The sequence below is a fragment of the Phocoena sinus genome, chromosome X (genome assembly GCF_008692025.1).
Source record: "Phocoena sinus isolate mPhoSin1 chromosome X, mPhoSin1.pri, whole genome shotgun sequence".
Taxonomy (NCBI): domain Eukaryota; kingdom Metazoa; phylum Chordata; class Mammalia; order Artiodactyla; family Phocoenidae; genus Phocoena; species Phocoena sinus.
Window position 1 is genome coordinate 63,744,667 of NC_045784.1, and position 17,741 is coordinate 63,762,407.

The window sequence follows — 17,741 nt, forward strand, 5'->3', positions numbered from 1 at the left end:
AATAGATAAACTAGACTTCATCCAAATTAAAAACTTGTGTACATCAAAGGACATGATCAAGAGAGTAAAAAGACAGCCCACAGAATGGGAAAGTATTTATAAGTTATATATATGATAAGTGTCTAGTATTCAGAATATATATACACACACTTTCTTATAACTCAACAACCAAAGGAAAACAACACAATTTTAAAATGGGAAAAGGACTTGACTCCAAAGTAAATACACTGATGGCCAACAAGCTCAGTAAGAGATGCTCAACATCATTTTCATTAGGGAAATGCAAATAAAAACCACAGTGATATATCATTTCATACCAACTAGGATGACCATAATAAAAAAACAGAAGGGAAAATAAAGAGTGTGTTCAAGGATGTGGAGAAATCGGAACATATGTACTTTTCTGTTGGTAATGTAAAATGGTGCTGCCACTGAAAAATAGTTTGGTTGTTCTGTAGCAAGGTAATATTAGAATTATCATGTGACCTAGCCATTCCATTCCTAGACTTATTCCCAAAAGAATGGACAACTGGTGTTCAGACAAAAACTTGTACACAAATGTTCATAGCAGCACTCTTTTGAGAATAGCCAAACGTTGGAAACATCTGATGAATGGGTAAATAAAATGTGGTATTTCCAGGGAGTTCCCTGGTGATCCAGTGGTTAGAGCTCAGTGCTTTCAGTGCCATGGCCCAGATTCAATCCCTGGTCAGGGAACTAAGATCCTGCAAGCCTTGCAGTGCAGCCAAAAAAAAAAACTGGTATGTCCACACAATGAAATATTGTTCAGCAATAAAAGGTAATGAAGTACTGTTACATGCTATGATACGCGTGAACCTCGAAAGCATGCTAAGTAAAAGAAGCCAGACACAAAAAGCCCCATATTTTATGATTCCATATATATGAAAAACACAGAATAGACAAATCCATGGAGATAAAGGGTGGATTTGTGATTTCCAAGGGCTTGGGGAGGGGATAATATGGTGTGCCTGCTTAGTGGGTATGGGGTTTCCATTTGGGATGATGAAAAAATTTTTGAACTAGATAGTGCTGATGATTTCACCAAAGTGTTAATGTCACCAAGTTGTACGCTTTAAAATGGTTAATATCATATTATGTGTATTTTGCCACAATGTAAAAATAAAGTTTAAAAAAAGGGGTTTCCCAAAATCTCCAAAAACAAAAACTGAGAGAATTCACTGCATGCTGACCTGAATTACACGTAGAGAATGGACTTGAGGACACAGGGAGGGGGAAGGGTAAGCTGGGACGAAATGAGAGAGTGGCATGGACATATATACACTACCAAATGTAAAATAGATAGCTAGTGGGAAGCAGCTGCATCTCATGGGGAGGTCAGCTCGGTGCTTTGTGACCACTTAGAGGGGTGAGATAGGGAGAGTGGGAGGGAGACGCAAGAGGGAGGGGATATGGGGATATATATGTAAATATAGCTGATTCACTTCGTTATACAGCAGAAACTAACACAACATTGTAAAGCAATTATACTCCAATAAAGATGTTTAAAAAATGACCTGAATTATGTACTGATGTGTGCTGTAGCATGTATGAACCTTGATACCATTATGCTTAATGAAAGAAACCAGACCAAAAAATGCACATTTTGTACAATTCCATTTATACAAAATGTGCCAAGTAGGCAAATCCATAGAGACCAAAAGCAGATTTGTGGTTGCCAAGGGCTGGGGGGAGGGGAAGAATGATGAGTGACTTTTAATAGGTACAGGGTTTCTTTTTGGAGTAAAATATCCTTGAATTAGATAGTTGTGATAGTTGCATAACTCTGTGTATGCTAAGAACCAATGGATTTCACATTTTAAAAGAGTAAATTTTTTCATGCCTTATATCTTAAAAAAAAAAAAGAGAAATGACCCAGCTTTGGTAAGACAATTGTGGGGTCCCCCTTCTTCTATTAGCAGAAGGAGAGTGGCAGGATTCAGGGTTTTGCAGGGGTAAATAGTAACATGACAGAGAGAGAGAGTAACAGAGATTAATTCATAGATGAAATGTGTTGTTTGTTCTCAGTCAGTAGTAATGTCTTTGCTGCATGAGAAACCAAGAGCTGAAGTGTGGATCCTAGAACTAATTCAGCAGAAGCATCAGCAAGTTTTACAGTGGCAGCTATTGCCCTATGGCAAAAGTGGATAAACCTTTGCATCTAGGTCCTAGTATACAATGTTTTTTGGTGGGTCCCATGAAGCCTAAGCATTTGTCTGATGAACAAGTAGACAGAAGGCCTTTTTTTGTAGTTAGAAATGCCTAGGAAAGGAGACTACTGAAGAACTTCTTAAGGTTACAGAAGACCTGTTCATGTTTGGATTCCCAGAGGAGAGACTCTTTTACTATGGATTTAGTCAATTCATAAAGAGGCATCAAAATATCAGAAAAAACTTGATAACCATAACCTAAATATTCAGTGAAACCTAGAAATCCCCACAACTGTCTTACAATATGTGATTTTTGAGGAATCTGGCTACTTTCATTTAGTATAATGGTATCAAGTTTCATCCTTGTACAATATATCAGTACCTCATTCTTTTTGATAGTTACATATCATTCCATTGTATGTATGTACCACATATTTATCCACCTGTCATTGATGGACATTTGTGTTGCAAAGAGAAAGAGATGATATAGGAAGACAACTAGAAGGCAAGGAGTGGGAGCACTAACTAGGGAAATGAATCTAGTTTGTTGTTGCTTAACTTCATCAAATTTCTCCCTAGCTTTGGCTAAAGAATCTTTTAGTGATACAATTTCCAAATCAGAATTTTGTTTGAAGGCCTTTGCTTACCAATAAAAAACTGCTTCCCGTTGGGCCTGAGAAATATTATTCCATTTCTCTTCTAAGGAGCCTCACAAATAAATGATTTTGTTCAATTCAAATGTTCCCCCATTGAAATCCCAAGCTATCCTTTATGAAGTTATGCCATTTAGAGAAATAGGCACAGTTAAAATTATAATGAGAGGATATATATATCAGGAGATTTTCCTAGAGGAGGTGACAATTTAAAAGTATACAGCCCCATGAAAAGTAGCTACTTTTAGTTGAAATTACAATTTGTGTCTCAGCCCCCCCCAACCTAATGGTTAGCCACCTCTGAACACAGACCCAAGAATTTGTGCCACCAGGCAGATGGAAAGCCAAAGAGAATGCTCTCTCTGAATGAAAGCCAAGCTCTCAGGACAAAAATATCAGAATTAAAGAGAATTTTATCTTGTTTTACTGGTGACTCAAAACAGATTTCATCTGGTTGGAACCAGTCCATTGAGAATCAAAAACTCACTGGCTTGTGAGGCTTATAGGGCCTGCTTCACTGTTCTACCCGTAATTCTCGTTATAATAAATGACACCATTAAAAAACACAACACAGGGCTTCCCTGGTGGTGCAGTGGTTGAGAGTCCGCCTGCCGATGCAGGGGACACGGGTTCGTGCCCCAGTCCAGAAAGATCCCACATGCAGGGGAGCAGCTGGGCCCGTGAGCCATGGCTGCTGAGCCTGCCTGTCCACAAAGGGAGAGGCCACAATGGGAGGCCACAACAATGAGAGGCCCATGTACCACCAAAAAAAAAACCACAACACAACACAAAGTAGAGGCACAAAAGAGAGAAAAACTGTATGAATGGAAAGTCCTATTTATACCGAGGATGCCAAATAAATGTCAGCCGATATCAAAACCCAGGTAGCAAATGGAGAATAGACAAGGAACTTAAGAAACAGACAGTGGAGTTCATATCTGGTACTTACTTACAAAATCTCTGTGGACTTGACATGTAGTGAGCAGAAAAGCACAGGGCCCTACATGGGTGCGACACATCCAAGGCTGGGGTACTGTGGGATGGGCAATGTAAATCATGTCCGGGAGAAGCCTCTAGGAAAACCATAGAAATAAACTAAGATCACCCATATGAAAATAAACAGCTATTATTCAGACCTTGCTATAGCAAGGGAGTCAGCCATTATCACCTATGTTTGGCAGAGTTCAGAGGCTATCAGTGGAGTGGGAAAGCTTTCTCACAGGGGAGCCAAAAAAGAGGAGGCTTCAGGTATGCTCTTTTTAGAAGTGGTTGGCATGGAGAAGCTGGAAGCAGGCTAACAAGAAGCTGGAAATCTTATGTGATTGGTTTGGGAAGGACATTTGGTTTTTCCTGGTTGGTCCTGAGTTGGAAGTGGAACAAAATTAAGGAGACTGGCAGTCAATGACCAAGTTATGACCATTCTGTGCCAGTTGCTACAGAGATTATAGTTTGGCTTCCTGGGCTGGTTGCTGCAGTTTATGGTTTGGTTTCCTGGGCTTCTTACCTGTGTCAGAGTTCTATTGACATATATGATCTGGCCATTGTCTGTTTGTATATTCAGTCTGTCAGTGACAAGTACAAAAAGCATCAGAGCCCAGATAAATCAGAATCTGGCCATCTAGCTGTGGCCATAGGTACCCAAGGCAGACATTAAATTCTTTGCTCTCAGGGCAAAGTGCAGCCAGAGAGCAAAGCCAACAGGCAGGAGAACAGCAGGGCCCTGTAACACTAAGGTACTTCAGAAGATTGGACGCCCTCTCCTGCTGTGCCTGCCCTGTGAGAGAAAGGAACAGGGAGAGAAGTGGACTTCTCCAGGGTCTTTGTGGGGAGACCACTTGGGCACCTAACTTAGAGACATCAGAACTGTGGTAGTATCATTGCTGCCAGTTATGGGTTGCTATCAACCCACCGCCTCTCTGGGACTGAGGTAGTAACTCAGAGGGCAAGGGGATGACTTCACATGCTTTGGAAATCCTCAGTTTCCAAGGGCCACAGCTGAGGAGAGGTAGGACAGGGGGACCGACACTGTTCTCTTTAGTCTTGCACCCCAAAGGTTGCCCCTATGTTAATTCCTAGACTATCTCTGGGACTGGTGGGGCTACAACTGTGGACACGTGGGATCTACACAGGAACCCGAGAGAAAGCTCCACTCTGAATGGTACCTTGGCCATTCCAGCCTCCCAGTCTGTCCCTTCACGTCTGCCTGGGACCCCTGCAAGGCATGTCCCCTAGATTCCATGATCCACAAAGGCCCAGAGGTTGCAGGATATCTGTGTCCTCCCCTACTTATGCACTCTCTCCTCCCAGCACATACACTCCTGAATTTGGCAAGCCCCACCCAAAGTTTCAAGGGTGGGATCCAGGCTAGGTCCTTTGGACTGAAGTCGTGAAAATTAATGCTGCAGCTCCCATAGAAGCCTTGGTAAGGAGGCCTACTCTTTGGCTGCTCACATTTTTTTGCTTCACGTCTTATAGAAAACAGAGCCACCTGTCCAACTCCATCCCACGACCCCACCCAATCACAAAAGCTCAGTGTTTCAGACCTGAGGCAGAAGGCAAGAGAGAGAGGAGGGGAGGGGCTACTCACATGCTCCAGAAAATCACGGAGTTTGTCCTCAACAAAAAGCCCTTAGTTGTTCACAGGGAATGCACAGCAGTACAGTGGTGCTGTATCCTTGGAAATCACAAGTTGCTTAGGGGAATGCAGCCTGCCCATTGCCTCCTCTCTCCCCATGCTAGACAGTAACCCAAATTCCAATTAGAGAGAAGTAGATTAGACATCCCCAAGGCAGATTTCCATAGAACCTTTGAAAAGATGCAGGATTCAGAAAGACTGCAGGAGTTGTAGATATACCTCAATAGATGTTTCTCCAGGCCTCTGTTCTTCTCCCCGGATCTGTTCAGGATCATTTCTCTTGTTCAGGTTTCCTTCTTGTTTTAAGTGTTACAACCCTCCCAGGAACTGTTACACTTATTCTTCAAAAGCACAATAGCTACATCTGGTAGCTAGGATTGGTTGGGCTATGATTATTTTCGGCCCCAATAATTCTTCAGGAGGCTGTTATGTAGGTTACAGCATGCCTGGGCATTCAAACACTTGCTGGGGGTGTAAATTGAAGAACTCTTTCTGGAGGGAATCTTGGCAATGTGAAAATATCAAATGCATATACCTTTCACTCAGCATTTCTTATTGCTAAAAATCTCTATGGATGTTAATTCAACAAATATCTGAATGCCTACGATGTGACAGGCAATCTTCTAGGTTCTGGCTATACTTGCAAAAGTGCCCCAAGGTATATGGACAAAGATGTTCATTGAATCAGTTTGTAATAGCAAAGAAATAGAAACACGGCATCCATCAGTAAAGGCACAGTTAAATGACTCAATATGTCTACATGATTAAACACAAAACTGCCAATTAAAAACAGTTTTTTTAAAAAAATAAATAAAAATAAAAACAGAGTTTTTGGGCTTCCCTGGTGGAGCAGTGGTTGGGGGTCCGCCTGCTGATGCAGGGGACGTGGGTTCGTGTCCCGGTCCGGGAGGATCCCACATGCTGCGGAGCGGCTGGGCCCGTGAGCCATGGCCGCTGAGCCTGCACGTCCAGAACCTGTGCTCCGCAACGGGAGAGGCCACAACAGTGAGAGGCCCGCGTACCGCAAAAAAAAAAAAAAAAAACAACAGAGTTTTTGACATATACCAGTATATCATGGTATAGAAGGATCTCCAAGATAAATGAAGTGATTCAGTAAGACTGAATCACTATGCATAGCTGTATGCATAGTATTTTCCTTTATATAAATAAAAATGTATAAGACAATATGCAGAAACAAAAATCCACGTATATGCATATTTTCTTTCCAAGGAATCAAAAGAAACTGTTAACAGTGGTCATTTCTGAAGAGAGGAACTTTAGGGGAAGGTGGTTTTTACTTTTCTTTTTGTAATATTTCTGTATTTTAACCATGTTCATACATTAGTTTTACTTAGTAAAAAATGACAGTGGATGGAAGAATCAACTGGACAGTGAAATTATGGACTATTTTTTTCTTTATATTTCTCAATATTAGAGAAGAAAACATAAACATTACTTTTAAAGGGGCAGTGTTACTTTATGCCTTTGCACAGAGCATTACTATGCCCACTCAGTGACTATGATGGGTGATCAGCTTCCTCTTAGAACTGTATATGCTCTCTCTGGGATTTGCTTTCTCTATCTGCAAAACAGGCTGAAGGTGGGGCAATAAGATGATTTCTAAGGACTTATCCAACACTTGAATTTTATCAAAACCTTGTTCTGCCCACAACCAGACACTGTCCTAGTTGAGACCAAGAGCCCTTTCAGTAACCCCAGAAGGGACTGCAGAAGCCAATGGCTTAGTTCCTAAGGTCTTCCTTGCTCTTCCTGCTGTAGCCCATAAAAAAGTCAAGGTTTAACTCAAGTCCTCTTGGTTTCAGGGAGAAGCAAGGGCTTCTTTGTTTTCCAAATCAGAATAGGCTCAAGGACAGCTGTACATTCTCCCAAATCATGCTTCAGTATTTCCAATATTAATGTTGAAAAGTTGGGATGATAGTACTAACCTGCTTGTAGGTTAGACTCAAGACAGGGAGGAGCAGTCCTTTGATTTAAAATCTGAGAGCAAATTAAGTGTTAATATAAAGGCCTGGAGGCAATGGACCAGAACTAAAATTAATTGTCTGTTATAACTCCGCTTTCAAGAAACCCTTATCATTGATGTGTGAGCTTTGTTAAGTGAGCTAAAAAAAAAAAAGCCTAGGAGAATCACTTGTACACAGTGAATAGTCAATCAATGTTAGGTGAATTTTAATCTGGCTTTCCTCCTGACATAAGTTGAAGACCACTGATAAGGGTTCATGGTTATAGTTCTTAATTTTGTCTTTGTATAATGAAGCAGTGTAGAGGAAAGTTTGCTTACAAAGGGTTAACAGTTAACCTTTGAACAACATGGGTTTGAACTACACAGGTCCACTTTCAGGAAGATACTTTTCAATAAATATGTACTACAGTACCATACAATCTTCAGTTGGTTGAATCCTTGGACGCAGAATCTCAGATACTGAGCGCTGACTAAAAGTTACACACTGACGTTTGACTGCACAGAGGGTCAGTGACCCTAACCCCTGTATTGTTCAAGCATCAATGGTATTCCTCTTTCTTCTTCTCCCTGGGACATGTGGCCCTTCAGAAGCAACTTTGGATTAATAGATGATGACATAATTTCACTATTCTTAGTTTTACAGCTCAGCTTTCTCTTATAGTAAGGTCTTGAGTGTGTAGAATGTCTTTTCCATGACAGTCTCTAAGGCAATTCACTTATACGTCCATAATCTTCTCACTACTCATAGAACATGAGAAGGAATGAGGAGGGAGAAATGGAGGACCAGAAGCTCATACAGCTAATGACTAATCTGGAATAAGCACTTCCCACAGTTATCCCCCTGGACTCAGTGCTGAACAAGAGGCAAAAATGCCCAGCTTCCAGTTTCTCCCTGGAAGAGATTTGACTGCCTAATGTCCCTGCATTTTCAGCTGCTGGCTGAAGGTCAGGCTTCTTATTAGCCTACATCCGGGAGCTGATAGAACAGGCAATTAATAGTCTTCCAGGAGCCCAAACAGGCATGTGGGCACTTCATGTGCCTTCTCCAACCACCTCCAGTGATAAAACCTAGAAGGAGTTGGACCACATATCTAGTGCCCCAGCCTTTATATCTGTACCATAGGGACTGGCTTCTAACTAGCCTATCTCTGGGAGTTGACAGGGCCCAGCATTTGCTAGTCTTCTGGGACCACGGAGAACTAAGAGGTGGCTTTAATCAATAATCGTTAGTCTTCTGGGAATTTAAACAGCTGGGTGGGCACTTCCTATACCTCCTCAGCCTAGCTTGTTCAAGAGAGAGAACCAGCCCTCCAGCTAACCCACCTGTCTCTGAGAGCTGACACAACCTAGAATTCGCTAGGCCCCTGGGCGTGATCAAAAGCAAAACAAGTTAAAATAGTGTGTGGTCTGAACGAGAGTGTAAGTATTTGTAATAGATCCTCTCTCTAGCAGAGTGCAGAGTGAGTGGGTGATAAACTCCAGCTCCCAGCTTCTCCATGAGAAGAGAAGGAATTGGACCACACATCTAGCACCCTGGCATTTCTAGCTGCTACTCAAGGGACTGGCTTCTGTCTTATCTGTCTTGGGACACTGATGGGACTTGGCATATCCTAATTTCCTGGGGCCACTAAGAACAAAGATGGTGGTTTGAACAAGCACAAAGGTTTTTGAGACACCCAGAACCTCTGGCTGTTCTGATTGGCAAGATTCATATCTTAACATGAGGCCAGTGGTGGGTAAATAACATTTTTTTAAATTTTATACAATTTTAAAAGGTTACTTTATAGTTATTACAAAATATTGGCTATATTCCCCCATGTTGTACAATAACATCCTTAAGCCTATCTTACACCCAATAGTTTGTACCTTCCACTCCCCCAATAATAATGTAACAGGGAAGAACCTTTGTATTCTATTACAAGTTAATCACTAAAGGGATGTTGCCTGTAAGCTTAAATTATACATTATAGCCCATCTCTGGGAACCCCGCCTTCCAGTTAATGAGCTTTAACTAAAATACCTTTGTTTAGCTCACAGGAAACATCCTGACCAGGCCCACCTGTGAATGACTGCAGGAAGGGAAGAAATTAACACATCCCCTCCAGAGGCTGAACGGAATCAGGAAATGTTTGACTTTACTCCCTCCCCTTTTAGCAAAAAAGAAACCTGAATTCTAACTCAGGCAAGATGGTTTTTTGGGACATGAGTCACCATCGTCTCAGTCTGCTGGCTTTTTGAATAAAGTCATTATTCTTTGCCCCAACAGTTCATCTGTTTATTGGCCTGTTGTGCAGTGAGCAGTAGGAGCATAGACTTGGTAACAAATTTTGGTACAGCCAGCCAGGAGCCTTGCTGCTCAGGGCCAGCTGGCCCTAGTTAGGGAATTTGGGGATAAGGCCTGAGCAACTGCCAGGACTACTTGTCCTGAAGATCATCCCTTCAAAATTCCCCAAAGCAGCACCGGCTGCCCCAGCACTAGGCAGTTGGAGCAAGGAATTGACATTTGGGAGCCAACAGGCTCCACAGAGTAGGGTAAGTCACTCCAGTGTGTACAGCCAGAAACTTTATTTCCTTCTGTTTGGGTTTTTTTCTCCAGAATAAGCCAATTTGTTTTGTATTTGAGTGGGGTATCCTGTTGGAGAGAGGACAGAGTTGTTGGACTTCTACCTGATTTGTGAACTGGTTCGTTTGTTTCTTTGGATAGCATTTGTGTGTGCAGCTTGTGTTTTGTTTGTCTTGAATTTCTGTCTCTAAAAATAGGGAATGTTTCAACTATCCCTAAAGAAAGTCCTCTGAGGTGCATTTTGGATAAGTGCTCTGATCACAGCTATAAACCCATGGGTGAGAGGAAGATGATATTTTATTGTAACAATGTGTGGCCACAGTACCTGTTAGGATCTCCACAAGGGGTTTAGGCAGGTTTATCCTGGGACCCTGTGCACCATGTACTGCTATCCTTGCTGTGTTAGTTATGTCATTTATGGTCTCTCGTGTCGTTGGTATATGTAAAAACCCAAGACTAAACTTGAGGGTTTATTTAGGGTTTTCTGTTTTTCCTTTGGGTTTTTTGTTACATTTTGTTTGGTGCTGTTTCTCCATTTACAGCCAAATCAGTTTTGTGATATTTAAAATTTTTACTGATGTCAAATGGAGGAAAGGAACAGAAAAAAAACTTCTTGTCCAAGAGTGGGACATTCCCGGGAAGAAAAGGAAGGTTCCAGTTGTTTCCTAAAATCACCAAAAGATAGAAATAGAAGTGTATTTTCCATAAATATTAGTAGAAAGGGCTTAGCCATCTAGACAGGTGACCTTGATTTGTCCCATCTGCCAGAAACCCAATTTGAATCCAACCTCTTTTGTAACTGATGGGTTTTACAATGTTGTACCTGACTCATGGCTGAAATTTTGGAGTGGGAACTATGAGGTCCCTGTGTTTGTGTGTTTGTAAATGTTATAGATGTGTGGCATTGCCAAAATTAATTTGTAAAAGAGCTCTGTTTAACTGGCCTAAAGGAAATTAAGCACTTACATAAATACTCATATATAAAAGAAACTGGCCAGAATTAATCTTGGGCTCATGTGATCTAGGAAATATTCAGTATTGAATTAATATTTTGTATTAAATTTAGCTTAAGCCTGTTGGTTTGATTAATATAGTAATGTCTTTAGAGTTATCAACATTAAGTGTAATACTTTTATTGTACCTAGGTTTACTAGAAATCAAATAAGACTTATTCCTGTTACAAAGTTAGTCAGCAAGAAAAGTAACAATATGACAAAGGTTTTAAGTAAATAAAATAGAGGTAAATGAGGTAAGAGTTTTAGGTAAACTCTATAGGAATAATTATGTTTTGGGAATGTCTATCTAAAATAGTCTCTCTTCTTTTATTTATATATTTTATTTTTTTTAAACAATAAAAATTTATTGACTATCTACTAGCCTTACATCACAAGGTATTATGTCATAAGTAGGGTTTGTATATGAAGAAAATACAATCATTAAAATAAATGCACTGTATTTCTTTATTTTGAATTTTTATTTCTCCTTTTTAAATTTATTTATTAACATCTTTATTGGAGTATAATTGCTTTACATTGTTGTGTTAGTTTCTGCTGTATAACAAAGTGAATCAGCTATATGTATACATATATCTCCATATCCCCTCCCTCTTGTGTCTCCCTCCCACCCTCCCTATCCCACCCCTCTAGGTGGTCACAAAGCACTGAGCTGGTCTCCCTGTGCTAAAAATAGTCTCTCTAGATTTTCATAACTTTAAACTAAGTTAAATGGAGAGAATGCATTGACTCTCTGGGTCATTGCAAATAGGATAAAATATTAGAACATTAATTGCTGGGCAGGTCTAAGTTTACCTACCTTTGCCTCCTTGAGGGAGGATGACTAAAGCATAAGTTGTCAATCAGGAAATGCTAGTATGACAGTTTATAATTACTTGCTTCTTGGTTTTCACTAGAGATTAAAGTTTTAAGGTTAAGAATTATAAGGGAAATAGTTTAGTATGCAAAGATGTAAGATGTGTGTTTTCAGCAAACAAGGTATGAGGAATGAAATGCATTTTTGTTAAAGGGGAAAAGGTGTTTCTGTCCTAGAGCTGGTTGTTTCTGAATGGAAAAGAAAGTGAGGAACAGACTAATATGGATATAATATGGATACAGAAAATTGTGGAAGGTTTGTCTAGGAGGAAAACTGAAAGAGTTGTGTGTGTGGTCAGGATTGGCTAAGATAAGACTGAACTTAATTTAGAAAATGAATTTCAAACTAGAAAATGAATTTTAAAGGCAAAGTGGTACAAAACCTGAATTTGGTTCTCTAAGAGGACAAAGTTTTCTTAAAATATTGAACTGCTTTTGGTAATTGTGAATTTCTTTAAGTGATCTGTATTTGCCATTGATCTTTTATTATCACTGGTTAAAACTTTTTGATATTTTTGACAAACTTCCCAAAGATCAAATTCTAAATGAAGTTCATTCGACCTCTAGCTAAATTTGAGGTTTTCCAAAGGGTCCCTGGAACACCTCAGATTGTTTTCTTTCTATTGCTGAGAGGAATATTAAACTAATTAGGCTTATTTGGTATATTAAATTATGTGGGAAGCATTATCAAATAAATGGTGATAACATTTCTTAGATTGTATCATATGGGTAAACATTAATATACACATTCTAGAAACTATATGGAACTCCTGGGCTTCCCTCGTGGCACAGTGGTTAAGAATCCACCTGCCAAGGCAGGGGACATGAGTTCGAGCCCTGGTCCGGGAAGATCCCACATGCCATGGAGCAACTAAGCCCATGGGCCACAACTACTGAGCCTGTGCTCTATAGCCTGAGAACCACAGCTACTGAGCCCGCATGCCTAGAGCCTGTGCTCTGCAACAAGAGAAGCCATGGCAATCAGAAGCCCATACACTACAACGAAGGGTAGCCCCTGCTTACCGCAACTAAAGAAAGCCTGCATGCAGCAAAGACCCAACACAGCCAAAAATAAAATAAATTAATTAAAATTTATTTTAAAAGACTATATGGAACTCCTAAAATGCTGATGTATCCTGGTAAATGATCAGTCATAATTTTAGTAATTATCTTAAAATGTTTTATGTCACAGCAGTAACCAAGTTTCTTTTCAATTGCATTGCAATCCTGGTTGGTTGATGCCAAAGCAAAAAGGCTTCCTTTTAATGGTTAGAGATGATCAATTGGTATTCCTGGTTTTACAGTGGCTTTTGAATAACTCTATAACAAGTTGTGAAGAAGTGGGGAAGAACGATGAAATCCTTTGTGTGCCAGCATGTGTGCTATTACATCAGGGAAAATAAGAAAATGGAATGAGACTGAGGGTATGTTTCTTCAAATCTTAACTCCTCTGGCTGAGCTCAGGACTTCCCCTCCTTCTAGGGCTCAATTAGAAAATCCTGTGTTAGTTTCTGGGGCACAGGGAATTGGTCTGGTATCATAATTTGAGACCTGACAGGGCACCCAATTTGGGCCAGGAGCCACTCCCAGGGCAAGGTAATTTCCATTGCCGTTATCTCACATAGGGGGTTAAATGCAAATAATCAGCCAGATGGGTTTCTCAGGCATTTTAATTGGAAAGATTGCAACCCTCCTTTATAGGGAGGATCCTCTACACCTGAAGCCCACTTGGCAGTACCCAGCTGAACAAAATTAGGACCCCAATGAGGGAAGAATGCCCTTATTAGAGCACTACTTATTAGTGCATCTTGGCAGGGCTTTGAAAAGGGGAACCAAAGCAAAAGAGTTTGAACAAAATTCAAGAGACTCAAAATAAAAATCCTTTCCAAAAATTCAGAGAGGTCTTATCAGGCCTACAGACATCATCTTAATGCAGATCCTGAAGCCCCCTAAAATATTAGAATGGTAAATTTGACCTTTATTTTGGGCAAAGTGCCTCAGATATCAGGTGAAAGTTGCAAAAATTAGACGGTGCACTTGGAATAAATCCTTATCAATTGGTAGATGTTGCTTTTAAAGTGTTCAACAGGGAGCAACAACAGAAGAAATAAGATGCAAAATGAAACACCACTTTTTGGCAGTGGTATTGGATTCCTGGACGCTGAGTAACTGAAGAGAGGTAAGCCACTATTGGGGAAGGAACAATGTGCTTCTGTAAGGAGGAAGAACATTGGAGAACAGATTGCCCTAGGCTGAAACATAAGAAGAAAATAAAAGACAAGAACCTCTCATATGGTAGAAAGGGGAAGATTCTGAAGAATGAAGAGGCCCAGGGGCTCCCTTGGACTTGAGGCAACTAATTCCCCACAGGAGCCCCCAGTAAAATTGACAGTGGAGAATGAGCTGATTAACTTTTTGATAGACTTCACCCTAAAGTTTTTCACCAGAACAGCTTGACAGAGTCCCACCAGAACACACTTTAAGCCTACAGATGGTGTTCATGAAAACTCCAGGAAAGGAAACAGAGCTCTCCCCCACCCTCAAGGTCTACAAAAGGGTAAGACCAGAAGTATGTATTAACAGCAGCCCAGGGAAGGCCAAAAACACATGGCCAATAGTAATCCCATTAAAAAGGGATGCTGGGACACCTAATCTAAAACAACATCCTCTGAGGCAAGAGGAGCACTTCTCCCACAGATTGACTTGTCACTACCAGCCAGTGTATTCCTAGCCAGTGTATTCCTTGTGTCTGCCCCTCCAGGACGTCTACAAAATTGGTGGTATTGGTACTGTCCCTGTGGGTTGAGTGGAGACTGGTATTCTCAAACCTGGCATGGTGATCACGTTTGCTCCAGTCAATATTACAACTGAACTAAAGTCTGTTGAAATGTACCATGAAGCTTTGAGTAAAGCCCTTCCTGGGGACAATGTGGGCTTCAATGTCAAGGACATATCTGTCAAAGATATTCGTTGTGGCAATGTGGCTGGTGACAGTAAAAGTGACCACTGATGGAAGCAGCTGGCTGCACAGCTCAAGAGATTACTTGAACGATCCAGGCCAAATCAGTGCTGGATATGCACCTGTGCTGGGTTGTCACACAGCTCACATTGCTTGCAAGTTTGCTGAGCTGAAGAAGATTGATTGTTATGGGGAAAAGCTGGAAGACGGCCCCAAATTCTCGAAAACTGGTGATGCTGCCATTGTTGATATGGTTCCTGGCAAGCCCATGTGTGTTGAGAGCTTCTCTGACTGTCCTCTGGGCCATTTTTGCAGTTCGTGACATGAGCCAGACAGTTGCTGTGGGTGTGAAAGCAGTGGACAAGAAGGCAGCTGAAGCTGGCAAGGTCACCAAGTCTTCCCAGAAATCTCAGAAGTCTAAATGAATATTATCCCCAATACTTGCCACCCCAGTCTTAATCAGTGGTGGAAGAATGGTCTCAGAACTGTTTGTTTTAATTGGTCATTTAAGTTTAATAGTAAAAGACTGGTTAATGATAACAATGCATCATAAAATCTTCAGAAGGAAAGGAGAATGTTTTGGGGACCATTTGTTTTGTGTGTGGCAAAGTTATTAGTTTTTAAAATCAGTACCTAATTGGTTAAAGCCCTCCTTAAGGAAATTATCCCCTGATTTGGATTAAGCCATTGGAACTACATTCATCCTGGAGCCCACAGTCAACAGGAAAAACCAAGAAAATGAATAGTAACTTAACTTGGGATAAGGCCTTGCCAGTTGCTCTGATATTGATCAGTGTCTCCTTCTAAGAAGCAAGCTTAAATTAAGCCCTTTTGAAATATTGCATGGTAGGCCATTCCAGGTGTCTGCCCAGGTGAGAGAATCTATAAGTGCTCTAAAAGAACTAGCAGTTGCCAAATACATTAAAACTTTGGGCACTATACTAACCTCTGTTCATGAGTTTGCCTCCAACAAGTCTGCATATCCAACTGAAGTAGATGGTAATTTCAATGCAGCTGGAGAAGGGTTAATCAATTTGTTTAACTTTGTCCAAATAATTACAACAGGAATTTAGTGTTCGTATTAGGAACTGGAACCAACACCCCAAGTTCAATTACAAATTAGACAGAGTGCTAAGGGGTTTCATCAGGTTCAAATAGTTGTAGCTAAAAAAAGACTGACTAAAGATTATAAGGAATATTTGTCACCTCCATTCAGCAGGAAGTAGCCAGAGTGGTCTTTGTCCCTTTTCCCACAAGACTGTGGAATGGACATTGACAGTGCAGAATTGTAACAGAGAAGAATCTTTGTATTCTATTACAAGTTAATAACTAAAGGGATGTTGCATGTAAGCTTAAATATACATAATGGCCCATCTCTGGAACCCTGCCTCCCAGGTAATGAGCATTAAGCTAAGCTACTTTTGTTTAGCTCACAGGAAATATCCTGACCAGGCCCACCTGTGAATGACTGCAGGAACACATCCCCTCCAGAGGCTGACCAGAATCAGGAAATATTTTACTTGATTCCATCCCCTTTCAGAAGAAGCCTGAATTCTAACTCAGGCAAGATGTATTTTGGGGACGTGAGTCCACTATCTTCTTGGTCTGCTGGCTTTCTAAATAATGTCATTATTCCTTGCTCCAACAACATATCTCTTGATTTACTGGCCTGTTGTGAAGCAAGCAGTATAAGCTTGCACTCAGTAACAATAACTTTTAATTCTACTATAAAAGATAAAAGTATTAAAAACAATTATAAATTATGTTAATGATACATATCAATAGTGTGTAATGAGTGAGGAGGAGAGCTAAAGCTGAGACTTTTTGTATGCAAGTGAAGTTGTTATCAACTTACTTTAAGTTCTTATCAGCTTAAAGTAGACTATTATAGCTCTAAGATATTTTAGGTAAGCCCCTATGTGACCACAAAGGGAATACCTATAGAAGTTACACAAAATAAAAAAAAGAAAATCAAAATCTATCAATACCAAAAAAAAAAACCCAATGGGAAGACAAAGGAAGATAGAAAGAGAGAAAAAGAGGGACAAAAGAATAACAAGACAAACAGAAAAGAGCTAACAAAATGGCAATAGTAAATCCTTTCCTATTAATAATTACATTAGATGTAAATGAACTAAATTCCCCAATAGGGAGAGTTACTGAACGGATTAAATAAGAAAGATCCAACTTTATGCCATCTGTAAGAAACTCACTTTAGATTTAAGGATACACATAGGCTGAAAATGAAGGAATGGAAAAAGATATTAGCCACTCCTGCTTTGTTTTCTTTTTATTATGAGACACAGACTTTAAGTCAAAAACTGTTTCTAGAGATAAAGACATTATATAATAAAAGGGTCAATTCAACTGGAAGATATGACAATTCCAAATACACACGTGCTCTGATGTTGAGTGCGTAAGTACACTGACAAACTGAAAGGAGAAATTGAAATAAAATAATAGGAGATGTCAGTAAACCCACTTTCAATAATAAATAGAACATTCAGACAGAAAGTCAATAAAGAGCAGAACAGAGCAATGCTGCATACCAAATGGACCTAAGGGACATATACAGAACTTATCATACAACAGCAGAAGAATACATTTAAAGTGCACATGGAACATACACTAGGATAGGTCACATATTAGATCACAAAATAAATCTTAACAAATTTAAGAAGATTAAAATCATACCATGGATCATTTCCTACCACAATGGAATAAAACTAGAAATCAATAGCGGCAAGAAAATGGGAAAATTCACAAATATGTGGAAACTAAATAACACACTATTTAACAACCACTGGGTAAAAGAGGAAATCAAAAGGGAATTTTTAAAAATATCTGAAGACAAAAGAAAATGAAAACACAACTTACCAAAACCTACAGGATGCAGCAGAAGCAGTACCAA

At 40.1% G+C, this 17,741-nt stretch overlaps 1 pseudogene; it reads left to right on the top strand.

Moving 5' to 3' along the window:
• The first annotated feature begins 14,362 nt into the window (after window positions 1-14,362).
• LOC116747112 lies at window positions 14,363-15,304 on the top strand (annotated as a pseudogene).
• Window positions 15,305-17,741: the final 2,437 nt, after the last annotated feature.